Genomic DNA, 26,340 nt, shown 5'->3' with positions numbered 1-26,340 from the left:
TATGATTTGCGTTCTCGTAACTTCTTCTCGCGTGACATCATTCCGTCCGCAATGACAAAGAACGGTGATTTCTATTCATTAGTATTCAACGTCTTTCGTTTAATGGTATCAGTTGTTTCGATATTACCGCTTCCTCCTTCGCGTTGTATACCTCTCTTTCCTGCCGGACGGAGAATTTCAATTTCTACTTACGTGCATTTTAACGATCCGGAGTCGTGCAGGATTGTCGTGCTACGTAAGGAGATTCCGTCAACCTAAGTGGAAACAAACGAACGTGTGTATGTACATGCACGCGAAATAGGAGGAGCCTGCTTGACAGAGGTGGAATCCGTGGGACGTTTAAGAGTATCTTCACGAGGGCACAGATCCGCCTTCCTCCGTATCGTTGCCCTTACGAGAAAAACGAATGTTGTTGTATCATCGCCTCGTATTTTGTACGGATCATCGCAAATTGCGAGTATCGCTATCGCGAATACATATGGCGACTGTAGGCAGTTCATATCTTGAGTAAGTTGGAACCGAGCGAGTTTTTGCTTTTTGATTTTTTTCATTTCCTATTTATATTTCGACTTGAATATGTACATATAAGATGGAGATATATTATTGAGCGGTAATCACTGCGTGTAAGTTGGAATACGAATGCAAAACAAAAGATTTGTATCTTATTAATTAAAATTGTACGGAAAAGATCGAGCAGAATAAGAGAAAAAAAAATCATGTTTAAGGACTTTTAATTGATTAAGAATAGAGTTATTACATTTTTAGAAATGCCATTCTAGAATAGAATTTCCAGATCTCTAATAATTTTCTTTTCGTAAATTACTTCCTAAACTTGATTTTAGAGAATTTATTTCTTCGCAAAGATTCGACTGTATTGTTGCAGTCGCTAAGCTATCATTCTAAATCCTACAGCAAAATAAGTACAATTTCATCATAAGAATCCATAATTAATACACATAATAGAGTTTGTTGTTAAATTCAATTGTAACATTTAAAAAAATTGGAATTGAATGAAGTATAATAAAATATATCTCATAATATTTCTCGAGCACTTATATATTCAAATACAATAAGAATACATTTAGGTGTTCTCAAATAGTTTTGATCTTTTTAAGGAATTCTTAGATTGAAATCATTCAGAGTTTTAGAAAACACTTTGTTATTTCCTCTACGAAAAAAGTTCTTTCATAGATAAAAATTGAAAAAATATTATTTCGCTTATCTCTTTCTCGAAATTGTATTTTTCTGATAAAGAAAAAGATACGGTAGGTCAAAGACTTACTGATATATAAAAAAAATACTCGGATTAAAAAAAACTAAATACTATCAAATTTTGAAGATTAATATTTTACATCATATTGTTAATTCATAAAGTTTATAGAATTTCAGTTTTAAACTCTTCTTTTTTTTTTTAATTTTAAATTTGGTTTATTTTCAACGCAACTGCTTAAATTTTGAAGTTCATCGTGCTGTACAAATTTTCATTCCGATCCAATATTTATCTCAATCAAGCTCGATTTAGTCACTTTTCTTTTTGCTGATATTCGCATCAGTATTGACCTTGCATATATAGATTGAGATGGGATATCGTGTTTCTTCGTTGCCTCCTCGAAGAACGTTTCGTATCACGATAAATCGTCCACGCCGGTGACATTATTGATACAATGGTGAGCGTTTAAAAGCGCCTCTAGCTCGACAGCTCGACTGGACCCACACCTCGCGTACACAATCCTGCGCCGTTCGCTTACGCCGATTTCTCTGTACGATTGGACCCTTGCACCCAGTTCGCACTAGCGCGAAGACACAGAGTCACCCGGCCATTGGTGGAACCCGGTGACGATGGTGTTAAGCATCCGCTCTTTCTCTTTCCCTGTTGCTTCCCTCATTTCGTCTTTCTTGCTCCGCTGTCTTCTTCTTGCTTCTTCTCTCTTCCTCCTTGTTGGTATGGACTGTTAAGAGTAAGGTGCTTCAACCGTTGCGGACTGGTCGGTCGGATGGTTCGATGGTTAGCCGGTTGGTTGAACGACCTAGCCCGGATCCACTGGCCGCGTCCATACCGATTGCCTCTTTCTGTCTCTTTCCTTGTCTTTCTGACCAGGCCTATGCCCATAAATACTCTCTGCGTATATATAGCTGTCTCTTTTCGATACATTTTAACGCCCAACTCGTAATTCCAACCGGACGCACGCAGAGTGCCCACCTTTTACACCCGTGAACGTGTCTCGTTGATGGCCAACTTACGAATCGCGACGCGGCATCTTCTCGCGCGTTCAATCCTAAAAATGTTAACTCCAAATAATCAAAATTTTTAATCCTATTGATATCTTAATTTGGCGTGAAGTATGTAATGAATATTGAAATGGAACTTATTGTGATAATGATTTAATTCAAGGCGTGATCAACAAGCAGCGTCAAGAAAACAATATGATAATTACACGTGTTTGTTTTAAATAATTTTATTATTATATAAATTATAAGATATATATATGTATATATATATATATATATATATATATATATATTGTATAATAGCAATTACTGCGTTATAGGATTACATGACGTGAGAATTTGTCGCTTGCATTTCTTTCTATGCATTCTTACAATTGACGATGCTGAAAGACAGGAGTGGTTTATAGAGAATTACGTGTATGCAATGCCAATGTTAGCTTCGATCAGCACGAACGACAGTTTACTCAGCTGACAATAGTCGATTTTCACTGATGAATTAATCTCGCGAGTTTTCTGTACATCTCGATAATAAAATCGGTAATAAAATCTAAACTAACAAGTTAAATAAAACGCATAACAGCTACGAGATTAAATCTGTAAAATCAAATTAAAAACACATCAATAAGAGCCAATGTGGATGCCAGTATTGATGCGTAATTTAAATTTTATTACATCTAGAGATTCGTTTATACAATTTCGCAAACGTTTTTAACTAGTGCTTTAGTCAGCCAGTCAGCCAGAAGTGTGAAAATAAACATAACATTAACAGTACATTATGCAAATTTATTAATAATTATTGCGGCTCGTAACCTGTAATAATATTATTTTATTATAATAACGCACATGAGATACACACATTTATCACATTATACTTGCGCAACTTCCTATATTTAATTAATTTGAATTAAAAAATTTGATTATCATAAATCTTTGATTGGTACATGTACATTATCGATAGAAGGATAATGTGGTTGTAACGCACGACGAGTCGTGTACCTGTCTGACGACAATGATATTCCATAATTGTGCTCACGCGGCGTGAAAACCGATTTAATTCGATAAGAATATTCAAGTGCAGCGATGAAAAGGCACTGTCGTTGACTCGGGCATGAAAATAACGGAACTAACGATCGAGAGGCCCCGTAGATGGAAAAGGAGAGAGCGAGAGAGAAAGAGAGAGAGAGAGGAATTGCGGGGGGGGGGGGGCAGAAAGAGTACCATTAATGGCTGTAGCTTCGAAGAAAAGGTTTCATAGAAACCATTGTACGATCGTCATACCAAGAGTCACCCTTGCCAACTCGTGCGTCTCTTTGTCTCTGGATTGGCGCTCACTCCATAACGCTAAATGCTTCAGCAACGGGCATTCGAGAGCGAAGGGCGCACGCGACGTATAACAACGTTGTGTGACAATGCAGTCAAAACATTATTTTTTTATCCCCCTCCTCGAGTCGCAGCGTTTTATGCAGCGGGTACAAACGGCGACAGGTACTTTCGTCGCCACTTCGACGTTTCGCCGTCGTATTTTTCGCGATTCAATTCCATTGAACGTCTTGCGCGCGAGATCGGTGTTTCGAAAGTAAACAAATTGTAAAATAAACAACAATTGATGGATTACTGGCTCCATTAATCCTTCCACAGAAGACGCTTATCGAGTATCATCGTGAAGATATTATTTCAACTTGCTGAGAAATGTACATTGCGGCGAAATACGGCGGATATTTCGGGAAAATAAACTCGACGCAGTGGCACGATGGACGTCAATTAATCTTGTGTGATTCGGACTGTGTCTTTTGTGACGCGATGAATACGAAGGAAGGAGAATCGCTCGCGTTATAAGTACAATGGCGACATCATTTCCGTTGCATATGTCCGTACGTTCGGACAGAATACGTGCCACGCATCTGTCGCAATAGAAATAACAATAATTGTAGTTAATTTCTCTGCGCGCTATTATATCAAGTACCTAACACGAACTAGGCCAATAAATATAATTTTCATGCAGGGGGGGGGCTCTGTATTAAAATACAAAAGACTCTTGTATGTATGACTCTCTATAGAGTTATATAATAAAGACAAACATACGTAAAATGATTATTTTATTATATAACAGGCAGCAATTCTAAATAATTCTTAATTCAGAAGATGTGATAGCAGTACGAGATATTTTTCGTTATTTACACTTACTTTTTATTTATATTAAAAAATATCGTATAATCGTATCTGCTTAATATTCGTTCAAGTTTATATCTAGAATTGTTACGATTGCGTTTGGTAATTTTCTAGATCGCGAATTGCGCTATATTATCGTTGATGTACGAAGTTGCGAACCAGCAGCTGCAACAAGCCAAGTTACTCTGCTTTATAATAGACAATAACGATCACGATCGGGCCATTTCGCTTCATCGACGTCTCTCTTATCGTTAGTCATTTCGAGGCCAGGGACGGATTTAAATACCTCGCAATAAATATATCAGACTGGAATTATTGAGAATTAATCGAAAGAAGTAATGAAACCGAGCCAATCTTCTTTCGAGCGATCTTCAATTTTATCTAAAATATTTTCGGTAAACTGTTATTCAGCATTGCAATTCTATACTGAGTGAAAAAAAGAAGGTTGCAATTACCATAATTTAAGTATAATTCATGCAGTTATTTTTATCTTATACCAACTGTATACTTATTTTTAGAAAGAATTAAATATAATTATTATTACTAACATTACAGTTGTAAAAACAAAGCTCTTAATCATAACTTTTTACCATGCAATTCTAGTCACAAACATTAAACACTTTTCTTTATAGGAGGATTAAGACTGAAGATTAAGCGAATTTATTTGTAAAATTCTTCCTTATAAATTTAATATGCAAATTATTATCGACTTGAGGTAGACGAATATATTTTTACTGGAATAAAGGTCTCGTCTTTCTTTTTCGATTCCGTTTTAGAATTAATAACGGTAATGGTCGTTTCTCATAATTTCGTAAAATATCGCATTAATTTATTACGTCTGTCATGACACATTTTTAGAAGAGATAGAACAGAGTTGCGATTCTCTTGTCCGCCGTACGAATAGAAAGATACAGAATTAGCTACGAAGCTGGCCGCTCGTGAAACATTGCAAAACCGAGATTAGTATGTTGCACCTGTCGCAGTGGCGAGAGAAGAAGCTCGTGTAGAAGAACAAAGTCCCGTCGTTCCGCGCTACTCTTGATTACTCTTCGCACTGTTTACGGTTGCCTGGTGATGACACTGACGTTCTCGCGTTGATGGTATCAATATTTAACGCCACGTATCAGTCTTTCGTAACACGTAAAAGTTACCTTTACGTGTGACAGTAATCTCTCGCACAAGGTATAAATCCTTTCAACTTTTCTGCTTAAATCTATTAGAAGTCTATATTGGGCTTCAGATTGATATATAATCAGAATCTTCAGAACGATTCGTCCATTTCCAACCAGACATTTTTCTTAGTGTGTTCTAACCGGTAATCCTCTTGACAGAAGATTTGAAAATCTCAAGATGGTTTCTGACAAGCGCTTTGAAATCGAGTAGGGTCTTAAGGACTAGCTCTAGGGCTGTTACTAGCTCCAATTGGCGGGCCTAGTTTCGCGACGCAATTATCATCACGATGGCACCGATCTTTGTCAATCTCGTCGGCTACCCACTACGTTCCTGACGTAATTCCGCCACTGATTCTCTCTCTCTCTCTCTCTCTCTCCCTCTCTCTCTCTACGTCTCTCTTGCATCGCGTCTCATTGCACGAGATCCGACATCTCCGTCGCGTCGTTCTTCTCTCCCTATCTCTCGGTATCTTTTTCACCGCCTTCACCCCTCGATGCCTCTCTCGCGCTTTGCTCTCGCTGATTGTATAATTGGGAGGCAGCAACGAGCTACGTGCGTCACTCCGATGATTTAGCCTCCCCCTCGGCGTCGCCTCGCCCTCGGCCAACAGGCCCTCGGTCAATCACGTCGTAATTACTTTTAATGCTGGACGACTCGACTGACACAATATCTAACCCGTTGATGGCTCGTCCCTCTCGTCCTTCTCGCTCTCTCTTTTTCTCTTGACATTTATCTCTCTTTCTCTCTGTCTTTTTCTCTCTTTGTCTTTCTCTTTTTCCCTGCCGCCCAACCTTGTGTACTCGTCGCTCTTCCTTTTTTATTTCTATCTCTTTCGCACACCGTGGCCTAGCTGCCCGCCGCAGCATACTTCGCACGATCGGATTAATTGGTAATAGAGAGCGCGACGAGGACCAAGCCGGGCAAATATCGCGATTAATATTGATAGGGCCACTTTGCTGCTGCTACGACCGAATGAGCGAGCAAAACACACTTGCCGTTGCCGGCGATGCCTTGGATAGGTGCCAATTTCTTTGATATCCTAGAAAAAAACTATCCCATTGTTCGATATTAATCAAAGGTCTGCGTGTAAAAATAAAAGTAAGCCAAGTTCGCTTCTCTGCTATCAAGAAAAAAAAAGAGCAAATTTTTCTAAAATCTTTCCTTCCAGTGAGTCTTCTTTAAACGAAGATATGACGAAAGTTTTACAACTATATATACTGCTGACATACTTTGTTGTAGAACTATAGGGATGTCTAAGATTAGACCAGTTCTTGCGAAATCTATTCTACTTTGTTTTTCTGGACACTCATAATCTACAATGCGTCTGCTCGTGTATCGATCAATGAATTATTATTATTACGTTGATTACATTCTTGGCTTTCTTGGCTTCAAATTCGAAAGATTTGCATTACAATTGCATTATAAAATTTTAAGAATTATATGATAATTTTTTTTATTTCTAAGAAAAATCTTAGATTTTTTTTATCATTTTATTACAATGGTAAGCACAATAACGCAGATATATTGATAAAATGATATTCGACAATGAAATTACTGTGAGTTATAAACTGAAGATACAATTTAATTACACTGTTAAATTTACAGTGACAAATCATATCCAATTTGAATTTTTTTTAATTAATTTTATAGAATCGCCACTGCTATTCAATATATTGTTAATTTAATTAAAACAATGAGGTTGAATAATTTAATTCAACGTATTAAATTTGACTAAATTTTAATGTATTATTCACTTAGTGCGGACATTAGTATGGACGTTGTTTACTTTTAAATGCACTGATTTACATTTTGAGACACATGGAAGTTAAAAATAACAAAAACTGTTTTTTTTTTTATTTAACTGAAGGGATTGGATTACCATTATCCTGATCAGGAAATAATTGCCCGTACTCGAATGCTTCGTACAATTCGAGCCGCTCTCCATTTGCATAATCGTCATTTCGACTGCTGCGTGGCTTATGATTGCTGAGAAAGCTCATCGACGATGTTGACAAAAAAATTATGAAATCGAGCTTACGAATATCCGTAGCCAAATAGGTCGCGATGGGTCGTGGTAGCGTGACTAGAGTGAGTCCTCCATAAATTCCATCGAATCGACGTCACGTTGATGCTTTGTTCGAAGATTCTTATTAGAAATGCTAATTTGTCGCAAGTGAGCTCGACTTTACAGCGGCGGAGCGTAATCGCGATCGCTCATGCCCGGCACAGAGAGATCCGCGGATCGGCGAGAGTCACCTGTGTATTCCACGGTTCCTCGTTAGCTCAATAAAAAGAACGTTGAGGGATGAATATAAGTAGAGGGGCGAGGAAGAAGATACTGTCTGCCGCCAAATCGGAGTACGAGACGAATATCGTCGTCGTCGTCGTCGCCGTCATCATTGTTGTCGTTGTCGTCGTTGGTACTGGAAAAAGCGAGCGACTCGCCGTCGATGTCTCATCGCGTTTATTGGGATTATAAAGCGTGCAGAGGAAGGAGGGCAGGAAGGAGAGATTTGTTTGAATTATTCAAATTAGATACGAAATTGAATGCGTGCTCTGCTCGTGTGCAGGTAATGACGGCACTTGCATATAAATGGTAATTATTGTCATTATTCTGCCCCGGTCGTTGTGTCCTCTCCTCTTCGTCTTCCTCCCGCCCCACCCTGTCCCTCTCTTTCTCTCTTTCTCTCTCGCTCACCGATTGTCCGCCTCTCTTGCCGTCTCTCTATACGACGTGCCCGCCGTAATGCCGTGTGTTCCCATACACTAGTTGAGATAATTATCAAAATTGTTTTATTGTTGCTATAATTAGGGGGGACATGCCATGCTGCCCTCCCCCTCCCCTCCCCTCGTGCGTTCTGGACAGGCGAATATGCGCGTTTCTTCCCCGCCGTCTCATCCCTGACCGTTTCCCTTGCATCTCTCACCCCCTCCGATCCTTGTGCCCACCCTCTTATTCCTCTTTCCGCGCGAACTACAATACAGTCAGCTGACGTTTCGCCTTCTCGAATCGCTTCCGAGAAAATCGGCCTCGCGCCGGCACCGCAATTACTCGGAGCCGCAATGTTGCAATCACGCGAGTTAGTCGCGGAGTTCGTGGCACGGGCTCGGCCGCTTCCGTGTGAATTTTATTCGAGGCCTCGTCGTTCGTTTACATCGTGTTCCCGCATAGGTACGTTGTAGCGGAGCTGATACTCTGAATACTACGAGACACGTTCAAATCTGAAAGTCTGAGATCAATCAATTTCGATTCAACGGAAGAATTAAATTAATACAATATCTATGTGCTACTTTTTAAATATCCCAGAAAACTAAAGATAGAAAATTAAACTTTTGTAAAATAGCTGAAAAATGTGTCGATCAATAATAATAGATAATGTAATAATCGAATTGCTAGAATAAAGAGAAATATAAAGAATTTATTAAAATAACATAATACAGCTATAATATATTAATCGTGAAAATTTTAATTACTGTAATTATATACTTATATTGAACGCGTTTTGTTATTATATAACAAAAATTTTTATAATAGTTATGTTACTTTGACAAACTTGAAACAAAGTCATCAATAGAGAGTATCGTAGAGGGCTGAGAAAATTAACAATGAGAGATACTTAAAACTCTTTATTATAGTGCTATTAAGGATAGAAAAAGAAAAAAACTATTAGAAAAGATTGTATTGTCACCGATGAGATTTTCTTTCGTTTATTTCTTTACTATACACACATACAATTTTTCTCCCTTTCTCTCTTTCTCTTCTCTCGAAGCACAAAGTTATAATAAAGCCAATAATTAAGCTACTATATATATATATATATATATTGTGTGTATGTGTGTGTGTGTGTGTGTGTGCTAAGGAGGAAAAGAACAGCAACATCTCTCTTATTCATTGTCCTTCCCGGGATGAAAAAGATATTATGGAAGGTGAATGCGAGGAGTTCTCATCGCGAGTACGAGCTTCGTCAGGGAAACAATAACCGCGGTAAGGATCGCACAATGCCGGAATTATTAGCTTTCCGGCGAATTAAAATCGCCGGATCTTTTCTTTCTTAGCGCTAAAATCTTGGTTCCGCTCTTCGTTTTTGTCCCGATGACGTTTCTTTTCTCTGGATAACGTTTTATTACTTTCGTTTTTTACTCTATTACACGGTAGATTTATACATCGCAATCTCATTGTGTATAATATAATAATAATGGGAATAAAGAAATTGTAGAAATGATAATATACATATAATAAGCGAAATTTCTGATTAAGGAAAAATTAATGGGAAATTTTAATTTGCAATCGAGAGAAAGCGTGCAATATAGCGTGCAATATCGAGCAACTTATATAAGTATTCATAAATGTTAAGCTATCTATTTTAGAACTCGTTTAATTTAATATTGACGTTTATTATTTCTCCATGTTAAAGTGCGTAAAACATATAGCGCAACCCCGACCAATCTGTAAGTCATTTACGATATAAAAAGAAAGTTGCAGCGTAATCACATCCATCGAAAAATAGCGAGAACCAGAACTAGTAATTAACAAGTCAATTACATTAAAAATATAACATTCAACGTTATCTCGCGCAATAACTTATTTATCTCTTTAGATAATTATTGCGTTCTGCTAGACTGGCGGTCCGCATTCTAAGATGTCAACTTATCACTCGATATTCTCAATTCTTTAGACTCTATCTCCAGATCAATTTCTTTCACGCTTTTGTCCGCCGATAAACTCATTTGGCCGAGTTTGATTCTGCGACTGCGAGGGCTCGAAAAGAGTCCGAGGCGGCGAGAGAGTGTCACATACGCGCGATCAGTGGAAGAAGTCGAAGAAAAACCGGAGGTCATCGAGGCGTTGACGCGTTAAAACGTCCCTCCCTTTGCTCTCTTCTCCGTAACAGCCTTGTCCTCCTTTTCTCGCTTCCTCCCGTGAGGAGGTCCCGGCATCGCCGAGGATAGGATAGAAAGAACCAGCCGCGTCGCGGTCGGGGCGAGAACGCGAAAGATGAAGAGGAGGACGCGACACAAAAACCGATCGCTTCTCTCAACGAGGAAAGGAAAGGGGACGGAATGACAGGTTCTCCTGCGTCGCTTCGGAAGAAGTCGGGAGTGCGACGAGAAAGCGACGGCGAGGAAGAGAGCATAGGTACGTACGGCTATATTCTACGAGAGTAGAGAGTGAAGGCTATATGACTCAGCCTTCCTTCGCGGTCGGCGTCTTGGTCGGTGGTGTCGGTCGGGGTGCATCGAGTAAAAGAACAAGGAGGTAGTAGTTGGTGATGGTGGTGAACGGAGAGCTGGGGCACAACAGTGAAGGGGAGAGGGTCGTGGAGAAAAGGTGGCAAAAGGAGGAAACAAAAGGCGATCGCGTATGAGCGGCAATTAGCCCCTCTAATGGCGCGCGAAACAAAACAAAAGAGCGAAGCGTCGAGCTCAAACACAATAAAGCCCACGGTGTGCACTTCTCTCGCTCGCGCGGCTAGAAAAGAGGAGGAGGAAGAGGATGGAAGGATGAGAAGGAAGAGAAATAAAGAACCCAGGAGGAAACAATGGCGCGCGAGCCACCGCGAGTCGTGCTGCCGTTGCTGTTTGCCGCTGTCCGACGCCGCTGTCTTTGCTCTCCCCCTTTCCTCCTCCCCTCCCCCCCCCATCTTTTCTTCTCTTTCGTTGTTCCCTTGCGCTCTTCTCATTGCTTTTTTTCTTCTTTTCTCTCTTTCTCTCCTCTTGCTCCTCACCGCTGACAACGCCGCGCGGCAAGCTGCTTCCGAGTGGTCCGGGAAAAGACTCGCTTTGGAAAATTAAAGATCGCTAATGAGGCACGGAAATGCTCATTGCTAGCCGCATGCTCGTTGCTAGCTGACCGGTGTTCATTAGGATTTTCTCGCTGTCTCGAGACACACAACTTCAGGTTTTCACGTTGCCGCTAATTTTACGCGATCTAATGGTTTGCATTGTACAATGCTGCCAAGTTGAAATTTTTCGGTACAAGTATAGCGGTTTTATAACATGTAACGTAATGGCATTGTGGATTTTGATTAGCGCTAATTCTATCAATTTTTCGAAAATTTTCTTTTTCCCTTATTCATTCATTTTCCTTTAAAATGTATCGACACTGGATGTATCAACGTTTTTTTACTTAAAAGTGAATAAATTATTTTGAAAATGAAGAAAGTGATAGAAAACTAAATATTTTTTTTTTTTAGTAAAATACATAATTATTAAAAGTAAAAAAATTTAGAATCCTATTTTATTAGATATACATATAGTTTAAAAAATAGAAACGGTCAGTAACTGACTACTTGATACTGCTAGTTTTAAAGAAAGAGCAGAAAGAGTAAAGAAAAAGAGGTAAATGTACATAATTATGTAGGTACATTGATTTTTTTTATTCAATAACACTAAGTGTTAAATGCAGGAAATATATGATTAAAATGTCACTGACCAGTCACCTCTTGGCATGATATCTGTTTTACGTTTATTACAATTTTATTTCACATTTGAATTGCCGCTGCAGAAGCAAACTATAAATTATTCTCAGATATGTTCTCATGCTGTTATTATAATAAGCAATTAACGACTACACGATTTTACTTAATAATATGCAAATAGCATGTCTTTTATGCTAATCTATGTAAATCTAACGTATATTATTTTCTGTTTGAATCTAAGTTGTATCAGATAACATACCACCAATACGACGAACAAAACAAATTAAACTTATTGCAATGTACCCATTAAAGCTAGAAATTCTACCGATATATTCAATTGCATCGTGATAAATTTTAATTTTCTACAAAATAAAACATTTCATGATGTTACATAAACGCTATACTAATGCTGTAATTTCATAAAACTCTCATTGTTATTTTACTTGTAAGAAAAGTAATTTTTGTATAAAGAAAAAAAATTACTTTCTCTTTTTGTATTATATTGTCATAGCTTCTAAGAAAAATTGATAATTCACAATTAATTTTTTAAGATCTTATTCACTCACAAATATGAATGTGAACGAATGAAAAAAAATTAGTTAAAAAATAAGTCATTTTCATCGATTTTCATTTAATAATTTCGCAAAATAACGCGACGACCTGGCTCTACTCTAATTTTTTTCGAAATCCGCGTTCGATGTACAATACGTGATCCGACGACGAGGAAGAAATTATTAATTGTGTCGAAGTACAAACGTCGAAATATCGCTGTGGTCGCTGTGGCATTTGCGCGATGTCGCATTTACGAAATGTGAAAGCGATTAGTTCTGCGTCCGCGATCAGTTACGTGCCGGTATGCATCGTATACGTGGTCGAGCACGTAGCCGGGGCGCTTAATAGAACTGTCCGTTTACCTCATCATTACCGAGTCAATTACGTCTGCTCGCCGTGCCAGTGGTCTGCCATTATTTCGTCAAGCGCGGCACTTTATTGGATTTCGCGATGTTTGGTTACTCCGGAGCCGCCGCTTCGCGTTTTAATGTATTGTATCATCTCCTTCGGCGGGAGTCTCGCGAAATTCATCGTGCCCACCTCGTAAGGTCAGACCCTGAGGAACGACCCGTAAAACGTTGCATCTATGATGTAGCACACGCAGCATACAGTGCACTCGCTCGAATGATAAAGGCACCGGCCCCGGGGGCGGGTGTAATCGCGAGAAAACCTTCCCCTGTAAATTCATATATTGCGTTCTTCCCCACCCCCCCCCCCTCCGTGTCCACATAAGATACTAACGTAAGAACTTCAAACGCTGAAGATTGCGTCGATATTTAAATTGATAAACAGTACGCCCTTTCCCTTCACTTTACCTTTATATTTGTCTCTCGTTGAGAATATAGAAATTCCGTTTTCAAATTTCTTGCGATTGTGTGCTTCAAAATGGATGTTGAGGGAGTATCTTACAGAAATCCATATCTAACGCGTTTCATGAATGAACTTAAACTATTTTAATTTTACTTTGTTAAAGTGATATAAAGTATACTCAATAACAATAAAGATAATTGCAATTACATTATAAATTTGACTACAATTTATCGTCCTTTTTGATGCCAATTATATATTTTTTAATAGGACGATAAATATTATTGTTATTATTACTATTATTCCTTACGGAAATTCAACTTAATATTGAAAGTAGTGATTAATTTAGTTATTTTGAATATTAAAAACTGAACAGTACTTTTAATACTTACAATAAATATAAATGAATCATTTATATCTTTCAGTATTAAATTGGATTTCCTATAAGGAATGTTAGTAATAATAATAATATTTATAATTTTACTACAAAATATTATATATAATTGGTATCGAAAATGACGATAAATTATAATTAAATTATAGTAGTTGCAATCATTTTTTTCTCTCATTATTAGTGTACGTTATTGATTTATTAAGATAACGAGTAATCAATATTTTGAAATTATTAAAAACTCTTCAGCGTTTTTCATGCTCAAGATGAGTAAATTTAATTTCTGTAAGGGATTAATAATAACTATAAAAGTGGAACATATCCATAATTATTTTACCATGCAACTCTAATCACAAATACCGAATACTTTTCTTTCACAATCAGTGCGCGTTTTAACATTGGTGAAATTGGATAGAAATTCGCAATGGCAGGAAACTCGTTCATTTATACTTAATTATCTTTATATCAAATAGAGGCAATTCTTTTTAGCGACGTATTTACGTTTGACAATCAAAAGAGACTGTCAAAGGGAGACGAGAGATTACCATTCCCTATGTGGCACCTTCTTTTTTCATCAACTCCACAAGTTTTATGACGTATACGTAGGCGATATCGGTCGCAATGCACAGATAGAAAAAAAGGGGGATGAAGGGAAACCGGAGAGCCGTTGGCAAGGAGCAGCTGACGCCTCGAGTTCTTTAATTAAAACTGACCGCCCGCTTTTCTTCCTCGGCCAAGCAATAACGAGATTTATTTCATAATACCTCCGAACTCGTTCGCCGCGTGGACGAGCGTCTGCAATTTCTCAAGAGATAGCATTTTGCGGAAAAATCTGATTAAAGTAATGATCGCGATAATAGCCGCCACAATAGGAGTAATCTCGCGCAAACTTCTCTGAAAGGATCTTACAAGATCTACAAATACAATCTAGAAAACGTATAACGAACTTCATGTACGTTTTAATCTATTCGTCATTAATTCTCATGAGTAGGTGAAGAATTTCTTGTAATTATAGAAATGACGATGCACATCAAGCAATTGTCATAAATTTCTCGTGAGTCGTAAAAGATATTGATTTAAATTGTTATATGAATGTACGTATAGCGAGCGGATATGATTAAGTATATAGACGCTTTATTCTTTCCTTCTAGTAGTTAAATGCCTTCGCATGTTGCGTAACAAAAAATATTCTGCATATATATATATATATATATATATATATATATATATATATATGTATGTATATGTGATATTTCGCACCGACGCGTGTGTACGAGGCAGATCGAAAGAGAAATTATAGGATCCTAATCGGAGGCCATCGTCAGTTTGTACCTAACGCGCATACTTAACGTGAGAAATCGGCATGAAGGAGTAGAAATCGCCGATCGTAGAAACACGTCATTACGGCTAATTGGTGTACCGACGTTTCTAACCGTAGAAATCCTACGGCACATAATAATATATAAACATATTCTTAAGAAAACCCGTCCAGAGTAAACGGTGACAGATGCTATTTAGAAAGATTAATAACCCTGCTGTTTTTGCAGATGCCTCAAATTTTCTAATTTATTTTAAGTTACACAAATATTCCTCCCCCACCGCGAACAAAATGCGTTCTCATATAAATCGTCGACGCTATAGAGTGTGACATGCACTTCTAGTAAATTAGACGACTTAAATCGATAATCACGTGCCCTGAAACATAATTTTATTTTTATATTGAAGATTAATTACAGGAGCGATCCGAAGTAAGTAGAATTGAAGGAAAGGAGAAACGAACTGATCTGATAATTTGAGATAATAAAATATGGCGTTAAACAATGGCTCGATCTTTACGAATAATCGACTAAAAAAAAAACTTGAGATATGTAGGAAATATTGATTTTTATAATCGTGCACCCACAATCACATCAACATTGTCACGATGTTGATGCGATTGTAGGTGCATGATTATAAAAATATTACAACTTGTTGCAAGCATTGCAACGCAAAATTGCATTGTAGGTGCATCGGAAGATTGACGCTTATCTAATTACATACGTATTTTTGTTTCATTTATATTATAAAAAAAACTGCCAATCTGCCAGTTCTTTTTATGTGTTTAAAGATTACACGCACTGATATTTAATTATACATATAATGTTATTACCAGCAAATAATTAATGTGAGAATAATCGTACAATCATCTTTGCAAATGATTTGCATATTATAATTAGAAATAATGCAAATTAGATGTGAGGATATATAAGTATTCGTTTAGTTTTTATACGGATTTTATTTCAATAAATTCTAAACGTGGTTATTGAATTTGTGTATTTAAAAAATATTGCGGATTTATATTTTTGAGTGTCCTCTTAAAGAGATAATAAGATATAACAATAAAGTTAATACATATAAATTAATATACCTTAACCAAATTTTGATTTGGAACAACACAATTTTTAAATGAAAAAGTAAGAAAGTTTTTATTAGTCACGTATCATAAAAAATGTTGGTTGTACGTTAAAAGCGATTTCTCTCTATGTAGAATAGACTTTTACTGATCTCTGCTGAATACTTCTGATATGTTTTACTCAAGTTGCGTCCTGCTTTTTGTTACACGTGCTCGCACGATTTATTATTCGTGGTATTTATCGTAAAAGTCCTTGCAGATTGGGATCGGTTACTTTTCGTGGAAACATATCAGACGTGCGTTTGCGTGGGCGCGAAAGAATCGGCGTGTGTAGGGGGAGAGGAAGAAAAGGGAAACAGAGTGAGAGTGAGAGTGAGAGAGTGAGAGAGAGAGAGAGAGAGAGCACAATAAAATTTATTACGCTTAAAACGTATCTCGTAAAATAATGATAGCACGGTACAGAGACTACGCTCGCGTTCACGCGAATCCGCCATTTATCGGCACTTGCGACGGAGATTATCTCCGCGCTGTGGTACAAGGGTGATGGCGTCGGTCAATTATCGTCGCCGCGCAGGAAATTTAATTGATCGTGATAAACGATCAAATTGCAGAGGAGGAAGAGCTCGACCGGCCGCAATTTTTTACCGCGCCCAAGTGCGAAATTAATCTTTGATATTATATTTACGAGTCGGTGGCGGGCGAACGTCCGAGTGTTTTGCTGAAAGTAGAAAAGCGTGGATAGTGGAAAATGTGTGAAGTCTTCAACTCGCGTATATTTCTCGTTATGAAATATAGAACAACTTTACATGGCTGATGCTCGAAAGATGCGATCAAAAATGCGTGTAAATTATTCAGACAATATTATATGCACCTACCTTATTCGATTGATGTGCGTCTCCAATAATATTTGTTAGAAAATTGATGCAGTCAGTCGGTTTTCTAGGAACGATATATTTCTAAATTAACTAATAAGAAATATTTTTATTTAATAATATTTATATTGCGATTCTCTCCGATGGATATTATCAGTGGATATTAAAGTAAATTATATTCTTCACTGTAAACTAATTATCGCGTCGTATACCCTTTCAATCACCTTTAATTTTTTTATTGTTTCAATATCTCGAAACTTCTTTATGAATTTATTTTTATTAATAGTTTTTATTAATATTTTGACACGTGCTCACTCATGTATTATTATCATCAGTTATTAAGAGTATGCTTTACTATGAGATACACTTACTTGATATTCTAACATTATTAAAACTACGGCAATAATTTGATTTATCAACGATAAACCTGCAAAAAATTTGCTATGCGCGTTTCTGAAGCGTCACGCTCTGAGATCGTATCGCCAAGACCATCGCCCACTCAATCGGAACGGCGCATTCCAACGGGCGAGTAATGGTGTAACTGTAATCGTTTTTTCTAGTTCATGCGAGCCGATTAGAATATCTCTTTCTTTTTTTTTTTACGACAAGCAATGTGTTCGGTGACACGCGATTTATCAATTAATTTTACAAATCGTGCGATATTAATGATCTCGACGCCGATCGACATCGCCGAGGTTTTCCTTCTCACGACGTTCGTCGCCGAAAATGAAAATTGCCCGCCGATCGATCGATTTGCGAAGACTAACCGTTACGCATCAACGGTGTGGCGATAGGAAAGCCAACGACTAACTAAACGCGCGCTGGTCATCGCACCCGTTATCCTTGTTTGCCGATTTGCATATTCATAATGCCCGCGCTACGGCATGCCGTAAGAATGCAGAAAAGCAAGCCACACTCCGGACTGCAGTTGCATTTTCTGCCTCTTGCGGCGGTCCTGGGATCTCCGGCTATGAGACATCGTGTTTTTTTTTTCGCCTCTTGTACTACTATTTCCTGTCTGTTCTTACGTGCGCGAATCTTTTGTTCTGAACGAGTGTATCCTGATTCCTCCGTCTACTTGATTTTTGCTACCGCTTGCATGATGGAAATCGTGTTCGATGCTATCGAAATTGTTATGACGATTGATATTCTGCGATTTTACTTGTAAATTGAATTTTAACTAGGAAGACGTACATTATCCGCGATTACGAGGAAAGACATATGTATTGATCATTTTGGACACAAGATTATTTCTCAAATTTGAACTAGCTTTATTTATTCCAATATCTTCGTATCGTTTCTTTACTTCAAAAATGACAACTCAAAAAATTAAGTTTCTAAGAAAAGAGGAAAAACCAGTTTTTAACTTGATTGAAAAAATTATTGGTCAATTAAATAATATTGATAAAAAGAATATATTCATAACATAATTAAATGTCATCTTTGTCATTTGACGAAATCATTTCTTTTAACGTGACGATTTTCTTTCAAGTACTACCCTTTTTGTGTGAATTTTGACAATTTTTTTGAAATTTGTTTACCTTCAATGATCGATAGGGTAATATTTACTCAACTCATTCATTAATAATTTGAAAATTACGTTTTTTAGTTGTGTCAGGTTTGAAGGGAGCACATATTCTGATTTACATTTAAAATAAAAAAAAAAATGATTTCGCCAAGATGGAATGTATCTGAAATGACAACATAAAGGTTAAAGAAATATACCTACGTACAGCTACATCATCAGACTTCTCACTGACTAATATAAATCGATTTTTACTCAATGAAAATTTAATAGTTGCACATATAGATGCAGTCGTTTGTACTTTCGCAGAAATTCAATAAAAATGGCTCGGTCAGTTTTCGACTTCGAGCCGCGTCGACTCGAACAGAATTCGAAGTTCCCTCACGCTCAGCTGTTCTGCGCGTGGACACGTGCGCGCGCTAAATTGGCGGGGGCGAGAGTGCGGCTCACGCGTGTGCGTCCGTTCGGTTTCGCATTGAGTGCTGCACACGCGTGTGTCGCAGGCAAACAGACGCACATAGAGAAAGAGAGAAAAGTACGTATACGCCGCGCCGCCGGCTTCCTATCTGGCGGGCGTCGACGCGGCACGGTGTGTGCATGCGCGTGTACGATCCCCGACTCGTACGTGCTGTCTATGTGCACCCACACACGTGACGGCACGCGTGTGGCAGCCTCTGTGTGGGGACCCAAACGAAGGGAGGCAAGCCAGTAAGCTCGGGCGCGCCGGAGCGGCGAGAGCAGCCATTTTACTCGATTCCGGGTGGAAAACGTGTCGCGCGTTTGTTAACGAAGACAACGTCGACCCCGTCGACGGCGACGTTCTGTAACCGCGTCGCGACGCGATACCGCAACATGCGAGCGATGTTGGCGGTAACTCCCGACCGCTGACCGAGGATTACCATCAACGACGGCGCTCTCTCGCGAGGATATGCGGTCGCCGCCACCACCGCCGGCCGCATGCACGTGTATCACACTCGCGGCTGAAACGGAGTAGTAGGAATCACTAGAGAGAGAGAGAGAGAGAGAGAAGGAGGGAGAGAATCGTCTATATGTGTGGGGATTTCCGTCCTCGTCGCGCGCACCGCGAGAAAAGCATATAGGTGCGTGAGTGAATGAGTGAGTGAGAATGTGTGTTTTGCGCGCGCGCGTGCAACGGCGCATCCACCACACAAAAGGATCCGCGAGTATGAATGTACATGCGCGCGCGCGACTCTGTGTGTGTGTGTGTGTGTGTGTGTGTGTGTGTGTGTGTGTGTGTGTGTGTGTGTGTGTGTGTGTATGAGAGAGAAAGAGAGAGAGAGAGAGAAGTAGATAGATAGAGGGTAAAAGCACAAGGGGTGAGATAGAGAAAGGGAGACTCGAGGCACTCGGATAGCACGAGGTGAAGCTATTCGTTCTGCGCAGGATCGTTCAAATTCACCGCCTGCTTTGCATACCGCGTTTTCACCGACCGTCCGCCTCCACCCCCGCATCATCCCCCGGTTTCATCCGCGACCCGCCCTTCGCGATTTCCCACGACCAACCCCCTTAGCGGAGGCACTCAGGACTGATTTCGGCAGCGGTCTCTTCTCGCGCGACTACTCGCGTTCTTGCGAATTTTTCTCCAAGTAATATTGTCTGACAAAGAGCACTTTCTGGCGCTACGATCTATTCGCGTTACGCATAAATTTTATGATAAAAAAAAAGTGGTATATTTATATTAAGAGATATTTAAAATATTTTTGTCCCTGTTAAAAAGATTTGCTGATTTTGGTGCTGATTATAAAATAGAATATTATTAATTTTATTATTTTCACATTAATGTTTAATTGTTATGGCAAATGTCTCTAAATTGAGTCGACAGGATTTCGAGGATGATGTTTACAGTCTACGACACTACTTTTGTTGTTCTCCCTCTCACTGCGCCAACTATTCGATCGAGCTCTCCCCCCCCCCCTCTCTCTCTCTCTCTCTCTCTCTTACGCGCTTGCGAATTCCTTGAAGCCATGTGAGGAATTGCGGCGTGCTTTTTGCGTTATTTGTTAATGGAGAACTCTATTCCCGATACGATCTTCAAACGCTTGGACTCGTGATTACGTCACGAACAGATCGATTGATACCGTTGATTACGCTTCGAGGCAGAATTCCGTAATGACCACTCTCTCGAACGACGATAAACCCTCTAGGTCGTCATGTATGTATCGATTCGCGAAGGCCGTTAAGCGAACGAGAACGAGAGGGATACGTAAACCTGATCGTTTATGAAGACACGTAATCGATCGTACGTTTTCCCTAAACGTGTTTATCAAGGTGCCTAAGGATGTGTCGAGGAAGAAAGAACTTATGATATTCATGTTTTGACTCTTAATGTTCGTTCGGCGTGCAAAAATTCTATTCGTAAACAGCACTGACTTTTCAGTTACGCGGTTGTATCGAACGCCAATGTGTTTTGCGACGACAATACTCTAAGGCAGCATTGACCTAGAAATTCTCAAAAGAAGGGAGAATCGTGACGATTTCATGGACTTCGTTGCACTGCGAGCTGGTCGTATGCTGCAAGAAAATTTCAAGAAGTTCGCCACCGGAAATCGCGATGATATGGTACGTTCTCGTAGAGAATCGCGACGCTTTGCAAAGCACGCATTATTTACTTGGAATGCAGCTCCGGCAATAATTACATTGAGGTCTTGATTATCAATCTTTCTTTATTAATTTTTTAATTGCTAGGCACTATATGAAAGTTCTATATTCAAATTTCAAATAGTAAATATAGTAAAAAATGAATGCTATTAGTTTCTTTAATAAAACTGTAGAAAAGTATTTCAAGTTTACTTCAACGAGGATTCAACTTGGAATTTATTTACAAGATTTTTCTATTATTCGTTTTTCTATTATTTCGTAACGGCAAGTTATTAGAACCTAAAATTTAGAACCTTAATTATACGTGGAAGCAAAGAAATTGACATTTTTATGCTATTTATTAATACAAAACAAGTGGTATCTGAGTCACCTATCTCAGTGAATGAATAGCTCTTCATGAATAGCTTATTATCCAGTTACAATACATACGAAGCGGAGTTAAGCTAAAAGCTAACACGAGAAATTGCGGCGCATAATTACTCTCAATTTATTGCCAATAAATTCGCGGCAATTTTCAAGCGAGAAAATGAATCTCGAATGCCAGACATGCCGATTCTCACTGCGTAGATTGCTCGTCGTATATACATACATTTCGACACGAGTGCGATGCTCAGAACTCCCAGCAGTTCCTGGCTGCCCCGACCGCGTTAATGCTGTCTCGCGTAATGAGCGACTTGGCTCCAACGGGCGCATATTTTCTTTTACGATGCCTAAATATAATCTTAACGATGCTCTTATGGCTTAGAGCGGACGCGCGCGTGCCTTCGCGTAAAATCCGAAATTCTGCGAGGTCTCGGGAGTTGTCTTGTCCATCGAATCGCGATTCAATTATGTTCTCGCGAAAAACTCACGAGGCATCATCTATTTTCGCGCTTGCTTCTGCGTGTTGCTTGCGTGCGCGCGCGATATGTGATGAATTTTTTTTAATTTATCTGCAATATCCGATTTTTTAAGGATGTACTCTCTACTGTTTAGTAAAGTCGGCATTCGAAAATTAATTTGTGGTTTTTCACGTGGTAGTTTCGGTGTAAGTAATAAATTGAATTACATTACTGGGATTGTTAAGTAAATGTTGAGTAAGTTTTTATACACGAAAGAATGGTTTTATTGAAGCAAAAATTTAGCTATTAGGTGTTGGAATTAATTCGTAGCGTTTTACAAGTGATGGGAAGTACTTTCATTAATGTATTTTTTAATGCTCATGTGAAATAAATAACATTCTTTCATTAAAAAACGCTACGAATTAATTCCAACACCTAATAGATGCAATCTGAAAATTTTCTTGGACCCTTAAAATAATTGTGTAGAGCGTGTTAAGCGTTGATGACAATAGCGTTACTAAAAGTTTTTAACATTCTATACTGAGAGAAAAATTTGTGGTATTTGTAATTATGAATTGTGTTATATATTAATGATAATTATATGCGTATTTCTTACATAAAAAATATACATATATAGTTGACAACTAAAAAAAAGTGTTTTATAATTATAATTATGGCAGAATGGGATATATAAATTCACGTCGAAAATATTATTTAAGCACTAAGGATTTAGCTTAAACCATTAAGGCTTTAATTACTTAGTCGTGTATTCATATTTGTGGTCCTTCGTTTATAATTGTAATTATTATTAACATAAAAATGGTGGCGATCACTACAATTTTATCAAAATTTTCTCTCAGTAGCAGCTAGTTTGACCGCCCTACATAACATTTTAATGAACAAACAAAATTATTTTCAATATGTGTACCTAGTTAAATTTTTAGATATTTCAGCAGAACCGTTCTTTCCATGCACGAGATTCCCATCTCATTAAGAAGTAGTGGTGTATCTTTTTTTACGTTTAAGCACGATTTCAATAACAGCTGATATATCAAATTGTGAATGTAATTTGCATTTTTTTAAATTTTACAATGCGTTTTACGTAGAATATTGCATACGTTAATAAATGCGTTTGTTTGTATCGCTTTGTTTATTTTATTATGCTCCTTTATGCAATTTATTGTCATTAGTGTACGCCTCTGTGTTCTGTTTTATTTATAATATTGTAATATACACGACATTTTCTGCACCGTATGATCTCTAATGCCCATGTTGTATTATGATACATGTAATTCTAGGAAAGAAATTGAAACTGAATATTTTAAATGGAATATTAGCGATGCGGCAGGAGAATTTCTGTGTAGCATATCGTCTGTATGCTAGAATTATATTTAATTCCACTTCCACGAGAAATTATACGTTACGTCAATTTACATTTACATCTTTAAACAAAGATGCGAGATCGATGCCGTCGGTCTGCGTCCAAGTCCCAGCGGATTATATAGTTCTGTTTCCTCTGCGTTCTCCTCCCGCTTTCCTCTTTCCTAGGTATGTTACGATTAAAGATCGAAGTCACGTATCGCGAGTCGGCTGTCGATCGTCGAGTGATCGTCACGTGTCAGCCGATTTTCCCATAAAACCTGCGGAACAACTTTCGATCGGCAATCAACGATTATTATCCTCGGCGATCTTCCTCGACGATCTTGGGACTCGAACTGGGCTCTTCACGATCGCGTTAGATTATGCTAACTGAACCGGCGATTTCCTACGACTCGCAAAGCCGCGAACTCTACGGCAAGTGGATTAAGTACCGCCTCTGCAATCTCGAATGCGCGCGTAAAAAGATGACGATGCAACTCGAAATATATATACGTTAATTACGTTATTTAGAGGAAAAAATTTTATTAATATATAAATGATATACAATAATAATTATATATTTTTTCTATATTTTTATATTATTTTAGCAGTTGAAAAATACTTATCTTGATATTAGGAGATGTCGGAAACTAATTTTAATAATCGATTTTAATAATCGTTTAATTTAAATGACTTTATAATCCTTCAGTGAGATACTATCTTATGTGCTGCGTCGTCACTCACTAATATATTCGTGGTAGAAAAAGATTTTCTTTTTTTATACATCTTGCGATAATATTTGCGTGTGGTCGATTTAGGGGGGTATATATTCATCGACACGCCAGACGACAATTAACCAGGCAAAGCAAGCAACGGTCTCGCGCTTTTATCCTACCATTCTACCCCGTCGTCTCTTTTCGAGTCTTCCGAGAGGGTTGCCGGTGCAAACCTATCATTATTTCGATTATTCTTCCGTGGTGGCTAATCACCGCTGTCGTTCGTGTCGTTGCCTCACTACGAATCATTATTTTTCTATCTTCTCCCTACTCAGGGCTCTGCTCTCCCTATCGACGTCTGTTCTAAAACAAGATGAATGAAAAAGGATTGACAGGAATTCTTTCTATGGGATCGTGTTCTTGCTAACCTTTGTTCATTTTAATTACTGCTGCAGACTAAATCGAAAAAATATAATTGAATGTCATAGAAATACATATGATGTTTGAGTGTACTATTTCGCAAGAAAGAGGATTATATTTTAATAGAATATCTCCCACATTTCTGATTAATAAATTTAATTTCCGGTTATTTTATCGTGCAACAGTTCAAACGAATTTCAAGCTTTTTTATCGGTTTCGCGAAATAGGAATTCATAATTTCGCAGGAATAAATTCTCATCGCATTTTCTCTTGATTCATCTACTTTTTTGCCGACGTCGCGTCGTTCTCTCTCGCGGTCGTCCCTTTCTACGGCCGCCCATCCATTGCGCGCCGTTTAATCCTACGCGTTCGCTCTTTAGCTCGGGCGAAAAAGCCCATTAAGAGGAAAGAAATTAAAGCCTCGCTGTGTATGCGCGGCACGAGCTTAAGGGCATTCGCGTTACCCGATCGTTTCAATCGAGCTGCCCAAGGCACGGCCTCGATATCGCCAAGTGAAACGATCGTTGATTTTTAAGACCTACTCTCGCACTGACGGTCTGAGTTAATTAATCCCGTTTCAACGATTTGCTGTCCCATTTCGATTATTGTTCTTTCGTGATTTTAACTCTGATTCTAAGTTTAATCACGATGTGATCTACAATCTAAAAATTTCTGTATAATAAATGTGAGGTAATGGATCATGAAAGTTTCGTCTTTATATTTTATATAGCAGATATTTAACTTTCACTGTTGTAACTAAATGTGTCTGTTGGAAAAAAGCAATGGTAACCTAATCTCTCAAGTTAAATAACGTTTTGTTATTTTTAACCTTTATGTGAATCAAAATGTTAATCTATTTCTGTGGTTGGTAAGTTTTCCAAAGTAAACAATGTAGATATTAACGTATGTATTTAATAAATAATAAATCGAGTCAAGTTTGATACGTTTTCTTGAATTATAAATTGTTTATCTCCATTGTTTTAGTGTAATTAACTACATATATAAGAGCAGACGATCTGTATTCTATAGGAATAACTAAAAATAACTCAAATTAGATATTAATTTAGCAGTAACTCTGGAGCTGATTCTGTAACACTATTATGAATCACTGTTATTGAATCACGATGGATTCGTAAGATCCATTTAATTTATGTTAATTAAAAGGCACTAATTAATTTTGAGGAGCCAAAATAATACGATTTGTATAAAAAAAGAATGAATACTAAGTATACCTTCATAATCTATATTTGCAGATGTAACATAAGAAAATTGAATTGTTTGACAATTTTTGATAAAGAGATTTATAATTTAGTCCAACAGACTCACCGTTACTTCTAAAGAGTTAAAGATATCGAAATTAAATATTGAAAAGTGATTTAAAAAAATATTGCGTCGAATCTGATTTTTAAGAAAAGCTTTAAGAAAAGCTTGATTTTAAATTGATCAAAGAACTCGTAGATGAAAGACGAAGGAATCTAAAATATCCGGTATGGAAAGAGAATTTAGTTAATCAAAGTTAATGTTGACTGACATTGGTGCGAAAGCTTGAGAGTCGGTCTGACTGGGCTGAAATCGCTCGATGAAAGCCGAATCTCGCCGAGAAACCTCGGCCAGTCCTCTCTTTTTCTTTCGGTGTCGCGAACCGTCAAACGTAAATGAAACCTCCGCGTAGACTTGAATCCGTGCCAACAGCTAATTAGACATCAATGCGAGCTAAACAAATTCCGTCGTGTGGTATCGGGAGTTATTACGTCGCAGTTTCGACATAAAGATAACACGAGAATTCCTACGCGATGTGATGAAATCACATTGCCACATCACCTGGCATATCAAATTCATAACGCATTTATTTTTGACAGTTCCGTAAATGAATTAC

At 38.0% G+C, this 26,340-nt stretch overlaps 1 long non-coding RNA gene across 1 annotated transcript; it reads right to left on the bottom strand.

Moving 5' to 3' along the window:
• Positions 1-1,399: 1,399 nt before the first annotated feature.
• LOC147908202 (uncharacterized) lies at positions 1,400-26,250 on the bottom strand. Its single transcript, XR_015546528.1, has 3 exons — positions 23,410-26,250; positions 17,008-17,071; positions 1,400-2,276 (listed from the first exon to the last, which is right to left on the bottom strand). It is a non-coding gene; the product is annotated as an uncharacterized LOC147908202 (long non-coding RNA).
• Between the last annotated feature and the right edge of the window lie 90 nt (positions 26,251-26,340).

This window comes from Acromyrmex echinatior, chromosome 10, assembly GCF_024713525.1.
Source record: "Acromyrmex echinatior isolate Ae372 chromosome 10, ASM2471352v2, whole genome shotgun sequence".
Classification (NCBI taxonomy): domain Eukaryota; kingdom Metazoa; phylum Arthropoda; class Insecta; order Hymenoptera; family Formicidae; genus Acromyrmex; species Acromyrmex echinatior.
Note: the sequence above shows the minus strand (reverse complement) of the source record. Positions and strands in the feature narration are given on the sequence as shown.